The sequence below is a fragment of the Euprymna scolopes genome, chromosome 33, assembly GCF_053919585.1.
Source record: "Euprymna scolopes isolate OS-2025 chromosome 33, ASM5391958v1, whole genome shotgun sequence".
Taxonomy (NCBI): domain Eukaryota; kingdom Metazoa; phylum Mollusca; class Cephalopoda; order Sepiida; family Sepiolidae; genus Euprymna; species Euprymna scolopes.
In genome coordinates, this window is record NC_136514.1 from 39,340,237 (window position 1) to 39,365,022 (window position 24,786).

Here is a 24,786-nt window from a genome sequence, read left to right on the forward strand (position 1 = left end):
GATATACAGGGTACTGAGATTTGGGAAAATCGACGTGATCGGTTTTCGGCCAGAAATTTGGCTGTTAAGGGGGTCAAAGTTCAACGATTTTGCCTTTGAGAACTCGACCAAACTCCTCCGATAATTTTGGGTCTAAACACTTGAAATTTTAGATATAGGTTCCTTGGACATGAATCTACCTTAATAACTCAATTTAAGCCCAAAACAATAAATTTTAATGGCTCATAATAGGGGTCAAATTTATGAAAAATTGACCGCTTCTTTTTTTTTTGCTCAACATACACCTACAAACACCCGGGCAACGCCGGGCTGAAATGCTAGTATATCTATATATCTATAAAAGTGAACGTGTTTGTGTGTCCGTGTGTGTGTGTGTATGTGTGTGTGTGTGCGTGCATTTCCCTACGCAATAACTCTGTTAATTTTTAGTCTACAGACTCTATATTTAATATTTAATATACTGTTAAGAGGTCAAAGTTCAGCGATTTGACCTTTGAGGACTCTACCAAATTCGTCCGAGGATTTTGGGTCTAAACACTTGAAATTTTAGATATAGGTTGTTTAGACATGGATCGAACTTAATAACTTGATTTGAGTCCAAAACAATAAATGTTAGGGGGTCATAATAGGGGGCAAAGTTAAAAAAAATTGACTGTTTCTTTTTTTTTGCTCAGCATACACCTCCAAACACCCGAGCAACGCCGGGCACCCATGCTAGTATATATATATATATATATATATATCTATATATATATATATATATATATATATATATATATATATGACGGAGGAGAGAGGCCTTTTATACCCAAAACGTCTTTCGTTATTCTTATAACGATGCCATTTTTATTTTTTAAAGAAGAAAATCGGGAAGAAATGAAAAAATATGTAAAAATGAGAACGATATATTTACAATTATTGTAAAAAATATGTACCGGGAGGAAGAAAGGGGACAAGAGAAAAAAATAAATATAATGTGGATTATATATATATATATATATATATATATATATATATATATATATATATATATATATAAAGCTGATCGTCTGTCTGTGTGTCTGGTCACGAATAGGCTCCTATATGGTTGACTGTTATAGAAAACTGATCACATATAATAATAGAAGATGTATCGAGACACAGGAATTGGTATGTTTGATCTAGCATAATGATGATTCATTAATATTGTGGGGTCTGCTTACGCGCCTGGTCCACAAAGTATGGAAATAAAAAATTTTAAATTAAAAACAAAAAACGTTTACAAGTGTTTTTGACATATGTGCATAATAATACTTTGATAAGTATGTTTTAATTTAAATAGGGATGGTATGATAAAATTGTGGGGGCTGCGTTCAGTCCTGGCCTCCATAGAATGGAAATATGTCACAAGGCTTAACAAGAATATTGTGATAAGTGTTTCAGTGTGAACAGGTATGGTATAATAAATTATGGGGGTCATCTATTTTATCTTTACTTTCATCATATTTTGCTTTAGTTTTGATACCCCCAAATTCGAAGCTATCTCTTTACAACCCTTCTTTTTCATAACCTATCATACTTTCATAAATCAGAGTCCATTTTCTGTAGGCTGTTTTTGAACCCAGTTAACGACGGGTACTTTTGCTAGTATCTATATATATATATATATATATATATATATATATATATATATATATATATATATATATATATATATACTCTTTTAAGTAAACATATATATATATATATATATATATATATATATATATATATATATATATATATATATATATATAATGAATATTATTTAAAGGCAAAAAAAAAAGAAAAGAAAAAACTCGTAAAATAACACGAGCCAGGAATGATATCCCGTATATAAATATACGGGAAAGAAAAAAAAAATAGGGGGCGGCGATCATAACTATAATATCTCTTTACAAGTCACCCAAAAGGTCCAGGCTATTAACGAACCTATTCTGCCTGTAGAGAGAGGGGTTGAGTCGCGTAATGGAGACGGATTCGAGAGTTTTTAAATAACTATTTTATTGGCCTCGAAATAGAATTGAAATATTCGCTTTCGTGTAGCCATGGTCGCCTGAAGTGGTCTCTAGCTTCTAAAAACTAGCTGACCGAAACATACTCATGACTGTGTAGCAGCATATTGCTGCTTATGTAAAAACAAAAAGATATACCTTTTTCTATTTCGGTATCGAGCATTCTTGTATTAACCTCGTTATACTTCCCTGGTTACCTTATCTCTGAATTATAAAAACGTGTAAATTATATATATATTTGTAGTCATCGACATACAGTCCTGTTTCGTTATATCACAACTCATGAGTGCCGCTAGACTAGCATCTCTCCCAAGCCAAGGATTGAACCTAGAACCGTCGTGTTGACAGTTCTCCCACTCGACCATGGAAGCAACGCCCATGAATAACTCATCGGAATGTCTATATATATATATATATATGTCTATTTAAATATATATATATATGAGTTTTTTTTTGTAAAATATGATTTTTCAACTATATTGCACTCTTTGTGCATATCAATCCTATTTGTTTAAAAGCTCAATATGTGTTAAATATTACAACAGAGCATATACGAAAGAATAACAGTATAGTTAAATTCTTAGGTCCAAATATTTATTTTTTTAATAAAAAAATAGCTCCTCTAGTATGTTAAAATTTCAATCCATTTTTACAGATCCGTTTCGTTATGCAGAAAAAAATGGTTATTATTATGTCAATACGGTCTCTTTTCGTGCATACACTCTTCAGAAAAAATAGAAATAATTTGCTTAAATAGAAGACGAATACATGAAAATTGAATGCTGTAAGAAGAAAAAGAAGTTCATAGAAGACTCACCATTGTCTACTTGTTCTGGCAGCCATATTTTTATATTAGCTGCCGGAACACTTAAATGAAGCGTGAAAAAACAAACAAACAAACCTTTATAATAATACATAAGAAAGTGACATTAGGACGAAACAAAACAAAGAAAAAATGACGCGGAATGATCACCTTAGATCAAAGTAAAGATAATTACGCTTTTAACCGAAAGTATAGCCATAAACTTCCCCCCATCCTGTCTAGAAACGTATCATGCTTTTCTTCTTCCCACACATATTCCTGCTTTTTTCCAAGGTTTTCACCACACTCACAATATCTTTTTATATACAAAATTAATGAATCTTGTATTGAATTCAATATTGCTCCTTTTTTCGGTGTAATGAGGTGGTTTCTCCGAATTGAGATTCCATCGAAACATGCATGCACAGATGTAACCAATAATGTTAGTTTAATAAACATACTATATATATATATATATATATATATATATATATATATATATATATATATATATATATATATATATAGTCTTGGAAGTTTTTAAACTTTAACACTATACAAAAAAAAATATTTTTTATCATTCGTTAGAGAACTATTTAGTCAGTAAGTCATTTAATCACCTGCAATCACTGCATCAACTTGCTCTCTCGAATTCACTATAGTACCAATAATAATTTATTTTTAAGGGATCGTCAGTTGTTTACCATGAAACACTGTTTCAGGGATTTAAAAACAAAACAGTATATTACATCATGGCTCCCCAGTAGTGTTGATCAAACACCACCTCCCTTATTTTTAGGAAGAAGACATGTTACAAATATTAGGTCTAGTTTCCTATTCTTAATTAATTTATCTAATCTATTCATGTTATAAAAATGAATTTCTTACCTGTGAGATTCATCTGTTTCCAAATTCAAAATGGATATATCTTTTAATTTACCAGTCTTGTATATATATATATATATATATATATATATATATATATATATATATATATATATATATATGAATTAAAAAAAAATACTATATTTTTCTATTTTTTCTCCATTTACCAGGTCTTAATTTGAAATATCCTTTTCACCCATATATTTCTGCAATATCAACTTTTATTCAAATATAACTTCTTGCATAATATATAGTTTTCAAACTTATGTGCTAACCAGCGAAGTTTATAGCCTGCCTAATGGATATCATTTTGCTAACTAATTTTTTTCTGAGGACTAGCGCTATTCTTTGAAGCACCATGAATAAGGAAAATTTTAAAAATTGTTTTTATTCCTTGTCGAATGATAAATTGTAATTTTTTTTATCTATAGAGTTTATATAAGAAAGATCCGATGTTGCCCATGATTGAATGTGTCACACTCGCATATTTTTACTTGTAACCGAAATCAGTGAAATCGCTCACTTTTTCAATCAAATCGATTGATTGCTTGCTCTAGTTGGGGACCTATCTCCGGACATCGAGAATAAGCTTACATGCTAAATCAAAGAACCTACTGTTGACTTTATATGCCTGGCTTTACTGCTTGTGCAATAATATAATTTCTTAAATGCGCATGTGATGTTTTTTTTTTTACACAGTGATCACCACTTATCAAGGCCCGGAAGCCACTCAGGGATAAGGGTTATTGCAAGTACATTACGTCAGTGTGGAAATTTGCTGACGTGTTTACTTAAGGGGGCGGTTCATTAGGAATTTGTTAACATTGGACTTGAAGACATCCAAATTATAGTCCGGAGGGAAGCAGGCAGACGGAACAGAGTTCCACAGGCGTGCAGTTCTAAGAAAGAAGCTTTGTTCATGGAATCCGCGTTTTGATTTAGGCACAGATAAAGAGTGGGGGACATTTTTCACAGTGGATTCAGCTAGACGGGTGTTTTTCGTGAAAGATTGGCGAGGGGGAACCAGTGATTGGAGTTCAGACGAGCACCTGCCATGGAAATAAGGATAAAACAAGGACAGGCTTGCAACGTCTCTTCTGTGGGAGAGAGGTTGCAGGGTAGAGAAAAGGGCATCCCCCACTAAGCCACGAAGTCTATTTTGTACTCTGTCAAGGCAGGATAGGCTGTTTTTAGCAGCTCCTGCCCAGATATGGCAACAGTATTCCATCCTTGTTAGGCTGTGTAAGGTGTAAACTCCAATCAAAATCGCCTGTTCCTTCTTGTAACGAATTATTTCAATTGCCAGGCACATAAAGTACCCTCATGTGAAATTTCATAAAAATCGACCTAGCTGTTTCCATAGGTAACGAATACACAGGCACGCAGATAATACGTAAAAAATATAAGCATATACGTGCGTGCGTTTATGTGTGTGTGTGTGTGTATAAATAGATACATTTATATTCTTATAGAATTATATCTTCTCAGTGTATACGTATATACATATATAAATAGATAAATATACATGAATATAGACAGGTATATATAGAAACATATGCACGTACGACATATATACATATATAATCATATGTATATTTGCATGTATATTCATATGTGTTAATATAAGTATATGTATGTGAGCATATATCTATACATCTATAAAAGTGAAAGTGTCTGTCTGTGTGTGTGTCTATATGTCTGTCTGTGTATATTTCCCTACGCAATAACTCTGCCAATTTTCAGTCTTCAGACTCGAAATTTGATATACAGAGTACTGAAACGTGAGAAAATCTTTGCAATCCGTTTTCGACCAGAGATTTGGCTGTTAAGGTGTCAAAGTTCAACGATTTAACCTTTGAGAACTCTACCAAACTTCTCCGCCAATTTTGGGTATAAACAATTGAAATTTTAGATATAGGTTACTTGAACATGGATCTAACATAATACGTTGATTTGAGCCCAAAACAATAAATTTTAAGGGGTCATAATAGGGGTCAATGTTTTAAAAAAATTTTACTTCTGAGGTTTCTACCAAATTATTCAGACACTTTCTGGTCTAAACATCTGACATTTTACATAAAGAGTATTCAGAGATAGGGCAAGCTTTTTAACTTTTATTTTTCCTGAAAATTTTGCTACCTAGGAGTCAAAGTTAAAAAGATTTTACCTTTGCGGTCTCTAGCAAACTATTCAGCCAATTTTGGGTCTAAACATTTAAGATTTTACATAAAGGTTATTCAGGCATGCAGCAAACATTTTGATCAGTTTTTGGGCGAAAATTTAGTTGGCAAGAGGTCAAAGTTTACAGAGTTGATCTTTACAGACTCTACCAAACATCTCCGCCAATTTTGGGTCTAAACAGTTGAAATTTTAAATGTAGGTTACTTGCTCAAGCATGTTAATTTAATTTGAGCCCAAAACAATAAATGTTAAGGGGTCAAAATTGTAGTTAAAGTTAAAAACATTTAACGTCTGCGGTCTCTACCAACTTTTCTCTATGATAGTTAAGGAAGCCTATTAAATAGAAAGGCATTACCATACATATTAACACTTTTCATTATATACATATTCACATAAAGTTATGAGCAGTACATAGCGCCGGAGCAAAGCCGGACTGAAATGTTCGTTAGCGGTTTTTTAGGGATATTAATAACTTGGAGACGCTGTTATTTTTACTTTTAAAGAGCTATAAGCTCTTCTTGTTATTCATGTATATATTACAATAGAGAAATACGAGAATTAAAAGTAATATGGTTAAGCTTAAACATGGAAAAGTAAAGGACTAGTTGCTAAAACTGGGGGAAAAAGTACAAAATATTCTAGTAAAAAAACAATATAATAAATTAAAACATTGCAGCATTAAGAATTGATTACATAATGGTGTACATTGAATAAAAAAAATTCTTAATGCTGCAATATTTTTAAGTATAAATTTATTATATTTTTTATTAGAATATCTTGTCCTTTTCTTTTCCAGTTTAAACAATTAGTCCTTTACTTTTCCAGGTTTAAGCTGTACCATATTACTTTTTATGCTCGTATTTTTGTATTGTAATCCATGATTTTTCTAGGCTTCCAGTAAATTCACTTGTTCTTTGTTTACTTTCAGTGCTATTTTTGGTCCCCATAAACATAACATACACATATGTAATAACAATGTACGGCACGTCCTCCTAATTATCTTCCTTTCATGCTTTTATTCTCTCTGTTTCACTTGTTACTACTCTTTTTGCGAAAGCGGTGAATTGGTAGCAACAGTAGTCGCTGAAACGACATGGTTGCTATGGAAGCCAGTCATAAAAAACCGTCGCTCGCCTCCTTGTGTTTTTTTTTTTACGATTTTACACACCAGAAAGTTCATCCATAACTATTACTTTACTGAACGAAAATTGAATTTTTTTTCACAATACAGCTGAGAAGGTGATCTATAAACGATAATAATTATTTGAAATTTGGTCGAAAAATGGGTGAGCTGTGAAGCTGTAAAGCCGTACTAAATGACTAACCCTGCCACTTAACCATATATTCAAACACGGTAGATATGAATGAATATATGAATGAATCGCCCTTATTTTTTATGAGACGTATTTATTATTACGTGCATAAAATATTTATGCATGCAATAATAATTAATACACACACACGCACACACGCACACACACACACACACACACATATATATATTTTTTAGAATTCCGTTTTCGAAAATACGGGTTGTCGCCTGATGAGGTCTCTAGTTAGTAAATACTAGTAGACCGAAACATGCTCATGACTGTGTAACAACAAACTACTGCTTATGTAAAGACAAATATATATATACATATATATATATATATATATATATATATATATATATATATATATATATATATATATATATACAGATGAAACTGGCGCTTGTCTAAACGTTTTATATTTTATAGAGGGATTTAGACTTGGAGTCCAAAGAGCAGAGTATATTTTTATGTATTATTAAATGTATTACTATTTTTAAGAGAAAACAGTGCCCATTGTACTGTAGATATATAATGAGCTCAATAGGTAAAGGTATGCTAGAGCTATATTATTATTGAATAAAATTGATTCATAATTCTGAATTAAAATCAGTTTCATAAGGGAAAAACAAACAAGATCAACTCGAGCGTACAATCGTTTCGGAAACGATGTTTTTATTGAAATAGACAATATGACTTGAACAATAATTTGATAAAGGTTTTTCTTTAAACAAAGTCTCCTCATCAGCGAAAATGGGCTGGGGAGGTTTAAGGACACTAAAATAACACTAGCATTTTTTGTTGTGAGTAAGGCAAATATTCCTTTTTTTCGCTCTTTTTTAAAGCTTCTCATTATATATATATATATATATATATATATATATATATATATATATATATATATATTCGTCATTCTACGACTTATCAGCGTGGATTAATCTAGCGAGATTCGACACCAACTTGAATGCACACACACACACACACACACACACACACACACACACACACACACACACACACACACACACACACACACACATTGGTTTGTCTCACTTCTCTGATATTTTCGTTTAATTGCGTCGCAAATTATGTGCGTGTGTCCGCGTTCTTCTATCATCTACTACATGGAAGATAACACTGTCTCCAGGAAAAAAAAAAAAAAAAAAAAAAATGTTGCGACTGCTATAGTTGAGACAATTAACAACTGTTCGAATTTCTAATGGTGAGCACGTTGGCGTTCATCTAGGTTGCATGCATATTATATCATCTAACCTGTCTATGTCGGGACAGGATCGGAAAATGTACGAAGGGATAGACGCTCACGGTTGCCACGTGCTCACCACGACACCAAGAGGCGACATAGCGCCAGGTTTATGTGTTTGTATTTATGTGCGTGTGTGCGTGTGTGTGTGTGTGTGTGTGTGTGTGTGTGTGTGTGTGTAAAGAGTAGTGGAAGATAAATCGAACTTTTTATTTATAGCAAAAAAAAACAAAAAAAGAAACAAAAACAAAAAACACGAAGACAAAAATATTCGTGCACGGACGCATTGACCTTTCACGGTAGGGGCGACTTAGGCAACCGAAAATATCTCTCTCAAAGGAATTGGTAAATTTTTGATAATGGGCTCCTAGTGCCGTACCGCCCCGTCCCATTATATATATATATATATATATATATATATATATATATATATATATATATATATATATATATGTGTGTGTGTGTGTGTAGTAAGTTATAAAAAAAACTCTCTCTCTCTCTCTCTATCTATCTATATATATATATATATATAGTAAGTTATAAAAATATATATGGCAATTAAGCTACACAGAATATTCCGCGTTTCATCCACGCTAGGATTCGTCAGGCTTATGCGAAGAGTTGTGGTTGTCTGGCGTTTTTATATACGCACATTCTATTGAGTTTTTTGTTAGCCAATCAGCTTCCTAGTTTCCACTGCTTCCATGGGAAACTTTATATTTGGGTTTTAGCCGGGAAAATCGGTGCAAAAGTGTGAAAAATTAATAAGTAAAATTTGCTAGGTGAACGTTGAGCGACGGCATTACGAATATGCAGGCGTAACGTAATTGCTGTTGATTCATTTTACCCCTACAGCAAACATGTCTTCATAGTAAGGGCCATTAACGTCAAAGGGAACAGTAAATCGTAAGCTAAACGTTTTGGTTTCGATTTTTGGTAGTGTGCACGTTATTTGATCATTGCTATATATTGAGCCCAAGATAATCTATCTATATATCTTTATAAAAGTGAAATTGTTTGTATGTGGGTCTGTATGTGTGTGTGCATTTCCCTACTAAACTACTCTGTCAATTTTCAGTCTACGGACTCGAGATTTGACGTAAGGGGTATTGAGATTTTGGAAAATCTTTTTAATCGGGTTTCAGCCAAATATTTGGCTGTCCAGGGGTCAAAGTTCAAAGATTTGATATTTGAAAACTCTATCAAACTCCTCTGCCAATTTTCGGTCTAAACGCTTGAAATTTTAGATATAGGTTGCTTTAAATTTTAGATATAGGATCAAATTTTTTAGTTTGATTTGAGCCCAAAACAATTAACGTTAAAGGGTCAAAATAAAAAAAAAAATGTAAATATATTGTAAGTTTACCGAATATCTTTATATATACATTAAATAGTTTTTCTTTGCTGCAGTAGTTATAAAAATATATAATATGTTTTTTTGTGTCAGGCTTATCGCCGGGCCAAATAATGTTTCTTAGTAACGCTATTTAAAATTTTTTTTAATAAGTGTTCGTTTATATAAAGAAGAATAGAAATTTGAGAATATCCAGAGCTCAGCCAATGAAAATTTCGGAATTTTAAATTCGAGAATTATTATTTTTAGAGCGAGAAATTGAAAGATAATGGTATAGCTATGAGTTTATGATTTAGTTACGAAGGGTGCAGGAAAATGTAGTTATCATGTGTATATTTCTTCCCGGTGATGACCTGGGGCGGTATGAGGACTTTAGATATAGAGGGAAAAATAGGAACTCTGTAGATGGCGCGATTGTGATGATGTTATTTCTAGGATGAAATGTAGGGTTTTATTATAACGAATGAATGTGTCCATAATGTTGTTCTAAAGTTAAGATAACTGTTCATTGAGGCGACTTAATTTAAGTGGACTCATAAATAAGAATTTCAAGTACTACGTGGCAAATATACCCGATGAACAAAGTGCAAGAGAGATTCAAACAATTGTACTTAAAAGGGCGGCTAGAATCTAATAAAGATCTCTCGGGTAGAATGTATGAGATAGCTGATAAATGTCTGGCATCTGGTAAAATGCTTCATCCCCAGCTTGAACAAACTAATATGAAAATTTAAAAAAAAAACAAAAAACTGTTGAAATATATATATGAAATGTTTCACAGATAAGTAATTACTTTTGTTTTAGCATACGATGTATATTGTATTAGGAAGTTTGCCATTAACACAAGGGATGTCATGGATATTTCTTGGTTAGCGAAAAACGCGCCAGTTTATGACAAGGAGACCATGTTTGAACATAATGCTGATTTTGGCGGGAAAATGGACACACAGCGAGAATTGGGCGTTTGTCTATTGTAAAAAGAAGATGGCGGCGGGTTGGGATTTGTACTTCTGTCAATCGTTGACACTTCTTTTAAAGTCGTTTTTCTCGATTACTTCTCAGCGATTTATATAAACATGGATGTCAGCGAATTTTAGCACCTGTTTGTGAACATTGCCGACATGAAAATACATTCGTATCGACTTTACAAAGAAGATGCGCAAGATATGATGAAGGATATTCTAGCGATGTAATAAATTTCAATGGTAAAAACAGATGAATTTGAAAAAGGAAGCAGAAAAACAATAAATAAGAAATGATGTATACAAGAACAGAGAGAGAGAGAGAGAGAGAGAGAGAGAGAGAGAGAGAGAGAGAGAGAGAGAGAGAGAGAGAGAGAGAGAGAGAGAGAGAGAGAGATAAGGAGTATATATATATATATATATATATGACTATTTCATTTAATCACATAAATTAATATAAAAAATATAATTTTATGCGTAAATTTTCAGTATTTACTTAAACAGTGCTCAATACATAGGTAGAGCTAGGAATTAAATTATGAAAATATATATAGCAATTTAATTTACACAGAATATTCGGCGTTTCATCCTCGTGAGAATTCGTCCGGCATACGATGAAACGGGAATAATCTGTGTAAATTAAATTGCCATATATATTTTCATAACTTACTATATATATATATATACACACATACACACAACATATATATATATATATATATATATATATATATATATATATATATATATATATATATATATGTAAGACGGCATTCACGATGGACGGGTTGAACAAGCTTGCTCCGAAGGAGAAAATGTCAAGGGAAGATTAAATTCATAAGCGATCTCCAGTAGTATGTGTACTCTGGTCAGGGGAAATGACCTAAGATTTTTTAAGTTTATACAGGTAAGTGTCGAGATCCTTTTTATGGAAATCGCTCCAGACAAGGTACGAAGCCACTTGATGTAATGGCCTAAAAAGATTACTTCAAAAAATCCCCCCCCCCAAAAAAAATTAAAAAGTGTTAAATAGAATAGACTCTGGCACAGAGACAAAAAAGAACGCACTTTTTCCATCTTTATCAGAAACATCATCCATTGAATATGAGGACTAAAGGACAAAATAAGGGGAGTGAGACTTACGAGGCTGCCGAAAGTAAACCCAAGATAAACTTTCTACTCTTCTTAAATTATAACGCAGAGTTGAGTTAGAAAGAAACCCTCGGGACTAGAACCAGAAATAAATGTCGGATCATAGTTTTTTCGTTCTTATCTTACACCTTTATAATTCTCCACCCCTTTTCGTTTGTGTTGTTTTCGTTTGTATTGTTTTGCGTTTGTGTTGTTTTTCGTTTGTGTTGTTTTCGTTTGTGTTGTTTTCGTTTGTATTGTTTTTCGTTTGTGTTGTTTTTCGTTTGTGTTGTTTTCGTTTGTGTTTTTTTTCGTTTGTGTTGTTTTCGTTTGTGTTGTTTTTGTTTGTGTTGTTTTTGTTTGTGTTGTTTTCATTTGTGTTTTTTTCGTTTGTGTTGTTTTTCGTTTGTGTTGTTTTCGTTTGTGTTGTTTTCGTTTGTGTTGTTTTTGTTTGTGTTGTTTTCATTTGTGTTTTTTTCGTTTGTGTTGTTTTCGTTTGTGTTGTTTTCGTTTGTGTTGTTTTTCGTTTGTGTTTTTTTTGTGTTGTTTTCGTTTGTGTTGTTTTTGTTTCTGTTGTTTTCGTTTGTGTTGTTTTTCGTTTGTGTTGTTTTTCGTTTGTGTTGTTTTCGTTTGTGTTGTTTTTGTTTGTGTTGTTTTCGTTTGTATTGTTTTTATTTGTGTTGTTTTCGTTTGTGTTGTTTTTGTTTGTGCTGTTTTCGTTTGTGTTTTTTTTGCGTTTGTGTTGTTTTCGTTTGTGTTGTTTTCGTTTGTGTTTTTTCTTTTGTGTTTTTTTTTGTTTGTGTTTTTTTCGTTTGTGTTGTTTTCGTTTGTGTTTTTTTGCGTTTGTGTTGTTTTCGTTTGTGTTTTTTTTTGTTTGTGTTTTTTTCGTTTGTGTTGTTTTCGTTTGTGTTGTTTTCGTTTGTGTTGTTTTTTGTTTGTCTTGCTTTCGTCTCTTTTCTTTTTCTTTGTTTTTGATTTGTTTTGTTTACGTTAGTATTACCTGGATTCATCGGACTACTGTTCTCATGTTGAGTGTCATTTTAACAATGGCGATGTAATCTTCGGCCTTCTTCCGGTGTATCTTGTCAGAACTGGAGAATGTTTCTATTGAAGTCAGGAATCTGAACTAAATTTTGAACGGGCCCCTTTATTTACTTCACGTGGGTACATGTCCGCATGGACTTGTGGCGCAGTGGTTGTGAGTACTTGGCAAATTCAATTGTGAAAGTTATATTCTCCTAAAGGTTGAAGATTCAGTTCTCAGTGTGAGCGATCGAAAAATACAATTGCAAATTTCTTAAGACCTCTATCCGGTGATGGCTGACAAAACGAGAGCACACAAACAAGATACGTTTGAAAAAGGTTGGAGGTTTGTTTTGTGTAGTTTTCCGCGCTTAAAAAACACACACAAAAACGAAAAACACGTCTAACTTACAAATGTTTAATGTTTGCAATTGAAAAACCGATGCGTTCCTTTAATCGATCCGTTTTGAAAATATAATATTGTTGTTTTCGTTGTTATTTTTTTGTTTTGTCTAGTTATCCTTAAGCGATTAAATTAAAAAAACACAGAAGAAAGAAACGCGATTGGTAAAAAAAATAAAATAAAATAAATAAATAAAAAAATAATAATAATAAAATACGAAAATAATGGAGATCATCCTCGTTATTGTTGTATCCAAATAAAAATGGAATCATGATGTGATTCAAATAACGCGATTTCGTAAGGGTAAAAATTTGAAAATATTTCCAATTTCGACAAAACTAACGGAGATAATCGTTGATATTTTATCAAAAAATATCGTCCTACATAGAATGCATAGTGTTACCGAAATAGTCAGAATCTGATACTGGCTAGGCTCAACTTTGTTTAAATTCGGTGACGTAACAAGAATCGATGTGCCAACTTGATTATGCCATATGCACACACACACACACACACACACACACACACACACACACACACACACACACACACACACACACACACACACACACACACACACACACACACACGACACGCACACGCCACATACACACACTACACACGCATGCCCAAATTCCTCTTTTCTTTTCCTTTTAAAGTTAATGAGTTCTTATTCTTCTGATGAGTCAGGGCGGAAACTATTAAGAAATTGACATAATAATTACAAGATTGTTTCTGCTCTATGAAACAGGTGCTGTCAAGAATTGAACGTTTTAAAGAAATGAACGCTAAGATGAACAATATCTTGGAATTGGGAATATAAAACTTTAGTCATTTATTTGTATATGCTGTATAGTTATATTTAACATTCATCGAAATTCATAAATAAAAGGATTGTAATAAATAATGAAAAGGCACATAATTGAATAAGTATATTTTCCCCATGAACACACACACACACACACACACACACACACACACACACACACACACACACACACATATATATATTATTTTAAAATGTAATTACATTTTTAAAAAATAATATATATATATATACCGCTCCCCATGTGAGGATACCAAATTGATTAAAAGGGAAAATTATTCCCAACTCGCATTTAGGTAAAAATGCACTTTCGTAAATAATTGAATTCATTCAAAACATATCGCTAAAACCAAAAACAAAAACAACATGGAAGTAAATCGCGATATATCCAGACAGTTGGCGAGATGGTCCAAGGGTAAGGGCTTAGGCTCATTACCGTTGGATCCCGATTTCGAATCTCGCTAGATACAGCCACTCTGATGAGTCGTAGACGACGAAACACGTGTCAGTGGAAAATTACATTTAAAAAAAAAATAATATATATATACCGCTCCCCATGTGGGGGTACCAAATTGGTTAAAAGGGAAAATTATTCCCAACTCGCATTTAGGTAAAAATGCACTTTCGTAAATAATTGAATTCATTCAAAACATATCGCTAAAACCAAAAACAATATATATATATATATATATATATATATATATATATATATATATATATATATATATATATATATATAAATTAGTAGTCTGGCAAGGCTACAGGGGAGATAACCGAACGGCAAAACTGGAGATGGCATTCAGGACACTATATACACAAATAAAGGCAAATTTAAGCATATTTTATTGATTTGAAAATATAGGTTCTTTTTTACCAATTGTCATAAAATTTTAACCATAGAATAATATTATAATCTTCAAAAAGCCTGCATATGTTCATGTAGTTTCATCCCTCAGAACTATAGCATTTCAATATTCAATTTGGCTACCAGTATAGATTTATCCATAGATATACCATCTTTTTGGCAATTTTATGCTCCAAATCTCAGTGACTATTGATCAGAATTTAACAAATGAAGACTCGTTGGAAAGGTAATGGCGTGTATTTTGTAGTGGGCTATGTGACATTTACCCTCAAAGCCGCACATAAAGGGGATCATCCATCATACAGAGCCTATTTTTTGGCACTTTTTTACAGCCATGAAATGTTTTAACCATAGTCATTTGTTTTCCTAGTTTTTTTTTTATATGAATTACAAAATATCTAATATTTCCCCCAAACCTCTGGCCTTGATGAAGAGGGGACTAAAATCTGTTGCTATAGGTTCAAATGATTTGAAATAACAGAAAGGGGAGACTTGATTCCAAATATTTTTCATATGTCGTATCTCCCTTCTTTGGTTTTCATACATAAAATAAATTCCACAGTGTGTAAAGATTATTTGATACTGGATATATTCATAATCGTACCCTATTTCCAAAAGAAGAGAGACATAACATATGAGAAATGGAATCATGGCCGTCCTTGCTGTTATTTTAGATCATTTGAAAACATAGCATTAAGTTTTAGTCTCCCCTTCATCAATGCCAGAGGTTTTTGGAAAATATATAATTTTGATGGATTCTTATGTCCAAGGTTTTTTTTTGTCTTACCAAACATTTTTGTCAAAAAACACCTCCACCAAAAAAAGCAAACAAAAAACAAAAACAAAACAAACTTTACAGAGCTGTTTCGTTCAGAATAATCAATATTTGTAGCTTGTCTGAGCTCCAATCCCTCGTCCCCCTTCGCCAGTCTTTCACGAGAAACACCCGTCTGGCTGAAACTACTATCAATAATTTTCCCCACTCTTTATCTGTGCCTAAATCCAAACGTAGATTCTATGAGCAAAGCTTCTTTCTTAGAACTGTACGCCAGTGGAACTCTCTGCCGCTTGCCTGTTTCCCACCTGACTACAACTTGGACGTCTTCAAGTCGAACATAAACAAACTCCTGACAAACCGCCCCCTTAAGTAAGACACTCTATCAAAACCCCCAATACTAATGATTACTACAATACTATCTCATTGATTACTGTACACGCAATAACCCTTATCCCTAAGTGGCCTTCGGGCCTTGATAAGTAATGACCCCGATGTAAAAAAACAAAAAGCAAAAAAAAAGTCAATACTGGGTATTTCTTCCGGGGACAGATCACAAAAAACATAAAGTTCTCAAACAGAAAATGTGCATAAGAATGTAACAGGTAAAATAATATAATGCTTCATATCAAAACCAATATCCAGTGGTGGGCAGACATCTTGTCTTGTCATTTTTGCGGAAATTTCCAACTTACGCATCGTAAATCAACTAAAATGTCATTTAACCTTAAATGTGACAGGCTACCGGGAATGCTGCTTCAGGTAAAAGTATGACAAATCAAACAAAAACATGTTATTTCAAACATAAAAAAATTACATTTCTACCTGAGGCATCACAGACCAACAAAAATACTATTTAAATCTTAAGCATGATAGACCAACAAAATCTTATTTACATCTTAAGCGGGACAGGTTGATGAAAATGCGATCTCAAACTTAATAGACCGATGAAAACGCTCTTAAAAACTTAAATATTAAGACATCGACGGAAACATTATTTTAAACGTAAGCCTGACAGACCGACGAAATTGCTATTACAAAGTTAAGTGTGACAGACCGACGAAAATGTTATGATGTGCGTTCAGTAAGTTTCCAGACTGTCTTTGTACGTTCAGGCATTTCAAATTGTTGGAGACCTTTGAAAATTCAGTATGTTATTGCTATACATCTTATGAGATGACTTACCAATTTTTATGATTTTAGATTCAAATGAACAGCTACAGCAGGAATTAGAATACTCCCTACTAAAGCCTGATTGCCACAGCTGGTGAATTTCAAAAATGCATTCTGAACGTGAGGACACTTTAAAAGAACGATATGCAATAAAATTGTTTTAAACTTGTAAACAAGACACAGAAATGTATGGAATACTTCAGACTGCTTTTGGACCATATAGCATGAATTGATCATCAGTTTTTGAGTGACATAAGAAATTCAAAGAAGGCAAGAAATCTGTGAGGAATGATGAGTGGTCTGGGAGGAGAAATTGACTAAATAAAGAATTTCACGGATGAGAACCGTTGTGTGTCTATAGAGACAATAAGTGCACAGTTTGATGTCAGTGTGGGAACTGTACACGCAATTATTCGCGAGGAACTGAAGATGTGGAAGATTTACGCGAAGTTTGTCCCAAGTGTGCTGAGAGAAGACCAGTCAACAATTCCATCGTTGCCACAGAATATTTGATCAAGATGGGCATCAAGACAGTTCCTCACCCTCCCTATAATCCAGACCTTGCTCCCTGTGACTTTTAGTTTTTACCTAAACTCAGGGGAAACCTTACTGAGGATATGAAAGAGGTTGTGGCGAGAGTCATTGACACGCTCATACAAGAGGACTTCTATGGAACCTTCCAGAAGTTGTACGAACGGCACAACAAAAGCATTGCAGTCGGTGGAGATTACTTCGAAAGGGACTGTTTCATGCGTGTACTATCAATAAAAGTACCTATACGAACGAAAATTGTCTGGAAACTTATTGAAGGCACCTCGTATTTCAGTCTTAAACATCACAGACCAACGAAAAGTGCAATTTCAGACTTAAGCGTGACTCACCAAGAGAGTGACATACGGAGCCTTTTATGGAAATGAATTTTCTCCACTCAAAACAATTGTAATTAACGAAACCAGGTAAAAATAAAATTAATTGTGTCCAATATATTTTTGAACAACTCAAAAATCGCATAAATTAATTGTTTTCTCTTTTTTTCCGCATCAAAACTCATCATCAGTTCTATTTCAAAGTTTGAAGAATTTATGAATTCTCAAAAAAAAAAAAAAAAAAAAAGAAGAAAGGACGTATTAATTGTTGTTAAATGTTTACGCGGTAAAGAACTCGGCGTCTCTTCGAAATTTGGGCGGCTTCGGGTTCATTTTTAGATCAAGTGTAATGGATTTCTTGTCGTTTGGCCAAGGTAAAAATAAATACTTCACTTCTGAATGATATTAAGATTGTTTTCATTAAAAATGAAATAAAATAGAAAACGACGAAGGTAGAAATAAAAAATTAGAAATAAATAAATAAAAAATTTAAAAACATCCCCTCATTGGCTTATAATTATTTTTGAAATAAAATCGTTTTCCGTTCAGACAAATGTTGGTGGTTGCGTTGTCTTTGGAATCCAAATTAAATTATTTTTCAATGATGACTGAAGAGAGACAGACAGGAAGACACAGGTATATATATATATATATATATATATATATATATATATATATATATATATATATATATATATATATATATATATATATGTGTGTGTGTGTGTGTGTGTGTGTGTGTGTGTCTGTGTGTGTGTGTTAATGTGTGTGTGTGTGTGTTAATGTGTATGTGTGTGTGTGTGTGTTAATGTGTATGTGTGTGTGTATGTAAATATGTATGCACATGTGTATATGTGTTTACATGTATGTATGTATAAAATAAAATGTGAAAAATATATAAATGTTTATATCTTTTCGCTAGTTTATTTCTTATTTGTTGACGTAAAGGAATACAAAATGTCATTACGTCATTAAAAACATAAGTAATTTTATATTCGTACACACACTAAAAATGGTATATAAGGAGATATAATATTTTATGTATGAATTTTCAGTTTTTACTTAAAAAGTGCCCAATACATGAGCAAAGCTAGTTATTCTATCCACACTTTTATATAAAAGGAAGTGTGTGTGTGTGTGTGTTCCTTAAACGTCAGTCGATTTTTATAAAATTTCACACGAAGGTACTTTATGTGCCTGGCAGTGTTCTTAGATAGGTTTTGTATCAGAATGTGTTCAACAAGTATCAATAACCGATAATTAAATCATCCGATGAAGGACGGTACAGGCGATTTTAACCAAAGTTAACACCTTACACAGCCTAACATCACAAGTGCATTTGAGAAGTTTTATTACCACAGTAGCCGAAAGGCCCGACATATAAAATTAACAATAGGTTCTTTCACATGACAGGAGCGCGTTCGAAATGTATGTTCTTTTTTAAAGCCCAATTGCGCCATGATACTTGACTTTTTAATTTTAAACTTAAATGCAAACCATTATCAATGCACAAGCAGTAAGGTAAGATATATAAAATCAGTGGGTTCTGTGATATGACAGAGGCGCGTTCGAAATGAATGTTTCTGTTTAAAGCGCAATTGACGCATGATACTTGACTTTTACATCTTAAAATTTAATGCAAGTTATCTATAATATAAATCTCACTTGTCTGTTAGTGTGTGCGTATGTATGTATGTATGTATGTATGTATGTATGTATAAAACTTTCGACAGAGGCGACGGATTTTTACGAGATCGGTAGCGTTTTGGAGCACAACCTTTCGGACGAAAAATATCGACAAATTGGCCAAAAACTATTAATTAATTCCTTCACCATCGACTGGGCACTTTTGTACAAGAAGGGGTCCCTTTTTGCCGATATTTTCAAAAGTTATCTCCTCTTTTCGATTGTCTATCCTTAATTTAAACCTACATCACTTCCGGTTTGGCGATGGGCTCAACAGCTAACGCGTCACGTTTTTTTATCACATTGTTTTCCTCCTTCGGAGTACGGGATCGAGCCTGCCTGCCTACTACCACTTTTTATTTTGCTCAACCAACATCCTTACACACACCTCCACTTTCTTTTCCGCCTTCGCGTCACGGGTTCGAGCCTGCCTGCCTACTACCACATTTTTTGCTCAACACACACCTCCAAACAGCCGGGCAACGCCGGGCACCCAGGCTAGTCAATTATATAAATATCACCCGTCTGTTTAAATGTGCGTATGTATGTATGTATGTATGTATGTATGTCTTGCTAAAACTTTCGACAGAGACAACAGATTTTCACGAGATCGGTATCGTTCTCAAGCTCAACCCTTCGGACGACAAATATCGAAAAATTTGCTTCCTTCATTTAGGTATCGCTACACAGTCATGAGCATGCCTCAGTCTCCTAGTTATAAATAACTAGAGAATTCATCGGGGAATGTTGCTGTACAAAACGTTCAGTCCTTAATTTAATTCTTAAAAGCAACATCCCCGGATGAAGTCTCTAGTTATTTATAACTAGTTAACTGAAACGTACCCATGAGTGTGTAGCTATACCTGAATGTTTATGTAAAAATAAATGAAATATATATATATATATATATATATATATATATATATATATATATATATATATGTATAAGGAATGAAAAAATACCAGCGGTGGTTGACGTTATGTTATGAGAAAAATAGAAAAAACCGAATGAAATTATTAAAAAATCAACGTTTCGTCCTTATTTCAGAGGACATCTTCAGGATAATTGAAATAAAAAATAAAAATGTAAGAAAAGAAAACTGTCTTTTTCGCACGATCTATGACTTTTTCTTTTCTTACAGTTCTATTTTTTATTTCAATTATCCTGAAGATCTCCTCTGAAATAAGGACGAAACGTTCATTTTTTAATAATTTCATTCGGTTTTTTCTATTTTTCTCATAACATAGATATATATATATGATGATTTCTGAAAAGATGAAACACTGGTGTCTATAGGTATTTAATAATTATTATATAGTAAATAATTATGTCAACACCTTTCAGAAACTTGATTCTTATTGTCAATTTAGTTTTTATGCGCAGATTATCATATAATGATTAGATCACTCTGATAGACGTTAAAAACATTTAAAAAATAAATGTTTAAACATCAACAGAATTTCTTGCGGTTAACGGTGGCCGAACGGATCAGATCCTTGCTAATGGAGCCATAGATGGTTTCTGTTGCTAGGTTCGAATCTATCAACCGATGTTAATCGTGACGCCCGGCACTGCTGATCCCGGAAGGATGAAACACTAATGTCTGTAGGTATTTAATAATTATTATAGTAAATAATACGAAATTTGCATGCATTAACGCCGGGCACCCGTTTAGTGTGTATATATATATATATATATATATATATATATATATATATATATATATATATATATATATATATATATATATATTCAAAAAAGTGTAGCCATCAACAAATGTGGGTTTTTTAGCCTTTTATCATATTTTTTTTTTTAAATATTTTTATAACGCGTTTCAAGCTTTGGTTCGCTTTCTTAAGATATTTTCGTGAAAAGGTGTTTTTTAAAATGGGAGTTTGAAATGTTATTTTTACATCTGTTGATACTAAATGTGTTTTTCAGAGTGATGAGGTCTCAGACATTCTGTCTCCAATAGTAAGTGTTGGTAGTGTCCGGTCAGAGTTAATTTTAAAGAGGGGGCTTTTGGTCCATTTGGTGAAGGTTTTTATGGGTTTTTTTTATGACTTTCTTTCCCCATGTATAGCACACATTGGCACACAATCACACACACATACATATACATACAAACCTTGTCACGAAAATATCTGAAGAAAGCGAACCAAAGCTTGAAACGCGTTATAAAAATATTTTAAAATAAAAATATGATAAAAGGCTAAAAAAAAACCACAATTGTTGATGGCTACACTCTTTTAAATATACATTTTTCTCTCGTTGGAACTACACAACCATCACTTTAAATATATATATCACCACTTTGTCAAGGAGATTAACCATGCATCGATCCGAAAACAGCGCTATATTTAACCACTTGACTAACCAACGTTCCTGTCCTCTGTTCCAATTTAGGAAAAATTTAGTTGACAACACATCTATACTCGATAAAACCACTAATAAACGGAAGCTTAAAATACTAGAAAGATTACTAATAAAATTAAAAAAAATATATATTAATAAAATAAACTTTAACCATAGTATTAACACCCTGAAGTGTTTGTAGAGTTATTTATTTTAAGAGCTTTGCAAACATTTCAGGATACTATGAATTTTAACCTATGAAAAAAAGGTAAATAAAATAATTAACCAATGAGAGAAGAAAAAAAACGTATATAAATTGTTCAAAACCAGTTAGATTAATTTATCCCTGACAATGAATCCTGAAAGATTGAAAAATATTCGGACTTATGATGAATATGGTGATTACATCAGTCAGTTCCCGCCAGAAATGGAGACTGCTATTCGGAAGTTGGAAAAGATTGAAAACAGAATTAATAGACAAAAACGTCTATTTTATTTAATGAAATATGCCATATATATATATATATATATATATATATATATATATATATATTTGTGTGTGTATATATGTGTATTGGGGTAGAGAGGGCTCCCGTAAGCCGTGGTGAAGGCAACCTTTCTAGGAGAAGCAAATCTCTGATTTAAAAAAGCATAAAGCGGAAGACCAGTACCCGCATTAAGCTGGTCTGCAGTTTAATTTGTTGCTGGCTATCTTGCTCTTGCTTGTTGCTGGATCTCAACATTTTGAACCGAGAGAGAGACTTAGCTGTCGTACAAAGCTAAGACTCTGTAACATCATATTTGTATAGATACTCCCTCAGACATTTGGGCTCATGGATTTTAAATGTCTGAGGGAGTGGCACTCGTCTAACAAGACGTTGCAATCATCATATATATATATATATGTGTGTGTGTGTGTGTGTGTGTGTGTGTGTGTGTGTGTACATATCTGTTTGTGTGCATGATATTCTACATGTATGCATATGAATTTATTAAGGTTTGATAGGTTTATATGTTTAAATATTTGTAAACACCGGAGTCATTCCTAAACTATTTTCCCTATCATTATGAATGTTTAAACATTTTTTTATGTACGATTCCTTAATGTAGAATATTTACGCAAAGGTGAAAATTCAGATGCTTCTGATGTTTGTAGAATTTTGACAATAGGCATTAGACATCAATTAATAAATATTCAGTTGATTAACGTTTGTTTAGAGTTATTTTAAACGGTTTTAGTTTTTGTTTTTGTCACGTTTGAAATTCCATTTTAAGTTTAACTTGAATGTGATGCATAGTCATGAAACCCTAATTAAGCAAGATTACCCGTATTTTCATTTTCTATGAAACCCATCCCTAGTCTTATGAACGGGTAACCATATTTTATTGAATTGACAACACAATAGATCGGACGGGATTCGAACTTACATGTTCCACTTTTATTCTAATCATTACGACACTTTCCAATTATCGATGCATTTTTTTATGCAATTATTATATTAGGACAGATTTGCACATATTTTTTTATGATAATGACAGCGTGAAATATTTCTCTTCCTCTCACATCCACTCCTCACCCCGTTCTTCTTCTTCTTCTTCTTCTTCTTCTTCTTCTTCTTCTTCTTCTTCTTCTTCTTCTTCACAATAAAAAGTTATTTCTATTTTCTATTTAGCCTTTAGAAAGTTGGGTTGAATGATTCTACTAATTATTAATAATTTATGAAGAATGAGACAGGTTGCAAAAAAAAAAAAAAAAAAAAAAAAAACTAACAAAAAAAAAAGAAGAAATATACAGAGGCGAGTTCAGAGTACCGTTGTACATGCAGATATTATATATATATATATATATATATATATATATGTATATATATATATATACATACATACATACATATATATACATACATACATATATATACATACATACATACATACATACATACACACACACATATATATATATATATATATATATATATATATATATCTTTTATCCTTTCCTTCTCATACTACTCTCTTCCTCTCTTTATAATCATATATATATATATATATATATATATATATATATATATATATATATATATATATATACACACAAGCAGGCCGCCCGGCATTGCCCGGTCGTAAAATACGCTTAAATATGATATTTTTATTAATGCAGATTTCGTATTTATTATTATATTATATTGGACCCAATATATAGTAATGATTTAAAAAGCTAAAAAAAAAAAAAAAAAAAAATGTCTCGTACGCCACCACCGGGAATCCATACCTAAACGTTTAGCTTACAATTTAATTTTTCCTTTGACGTTAATGCCTAACCTATGAAGAAATGTTTACTGCAAAGCTTAAAATTAAAGCGTGAACCAATAGCTACTACGTTACGCATGCATATACGTAATGCCGTCGTTCGACCTTCAAGTGGAAAATTCCATTTCTTTAATATTCACACATTTGCACCGATTTTCCCCGGCTAAAACCACAATAAAAAAGTGTCGCATAGGTTCGAATACCCTATATATTAAGTTTTATGTTTTTAGACTAAAAACTGATAGAGGAGTTTGTTAGGAATTTGTTTTAATAAATATGTAAACACACACATAAATATGTATAGAAAGAGGTTTGTGTTTACTATAAACATTTTTACGCAAATGTTACGCAACTCTGAATCATGTGGAATATCTGCATGATGGTTGTAGATTCAATCCTATTCTAGGGAAGGTGATACTTTAGCCGCAATCATGAGTTGTGATACAACGAAACAGTACTGCATATGGCTGAACATACATACATACATATATACATATATATATATACATATATATATATATATATATATATATATATATATAAGTTAAACAAGGGTAGCTTCAAAAGTGAAACTTCCTATT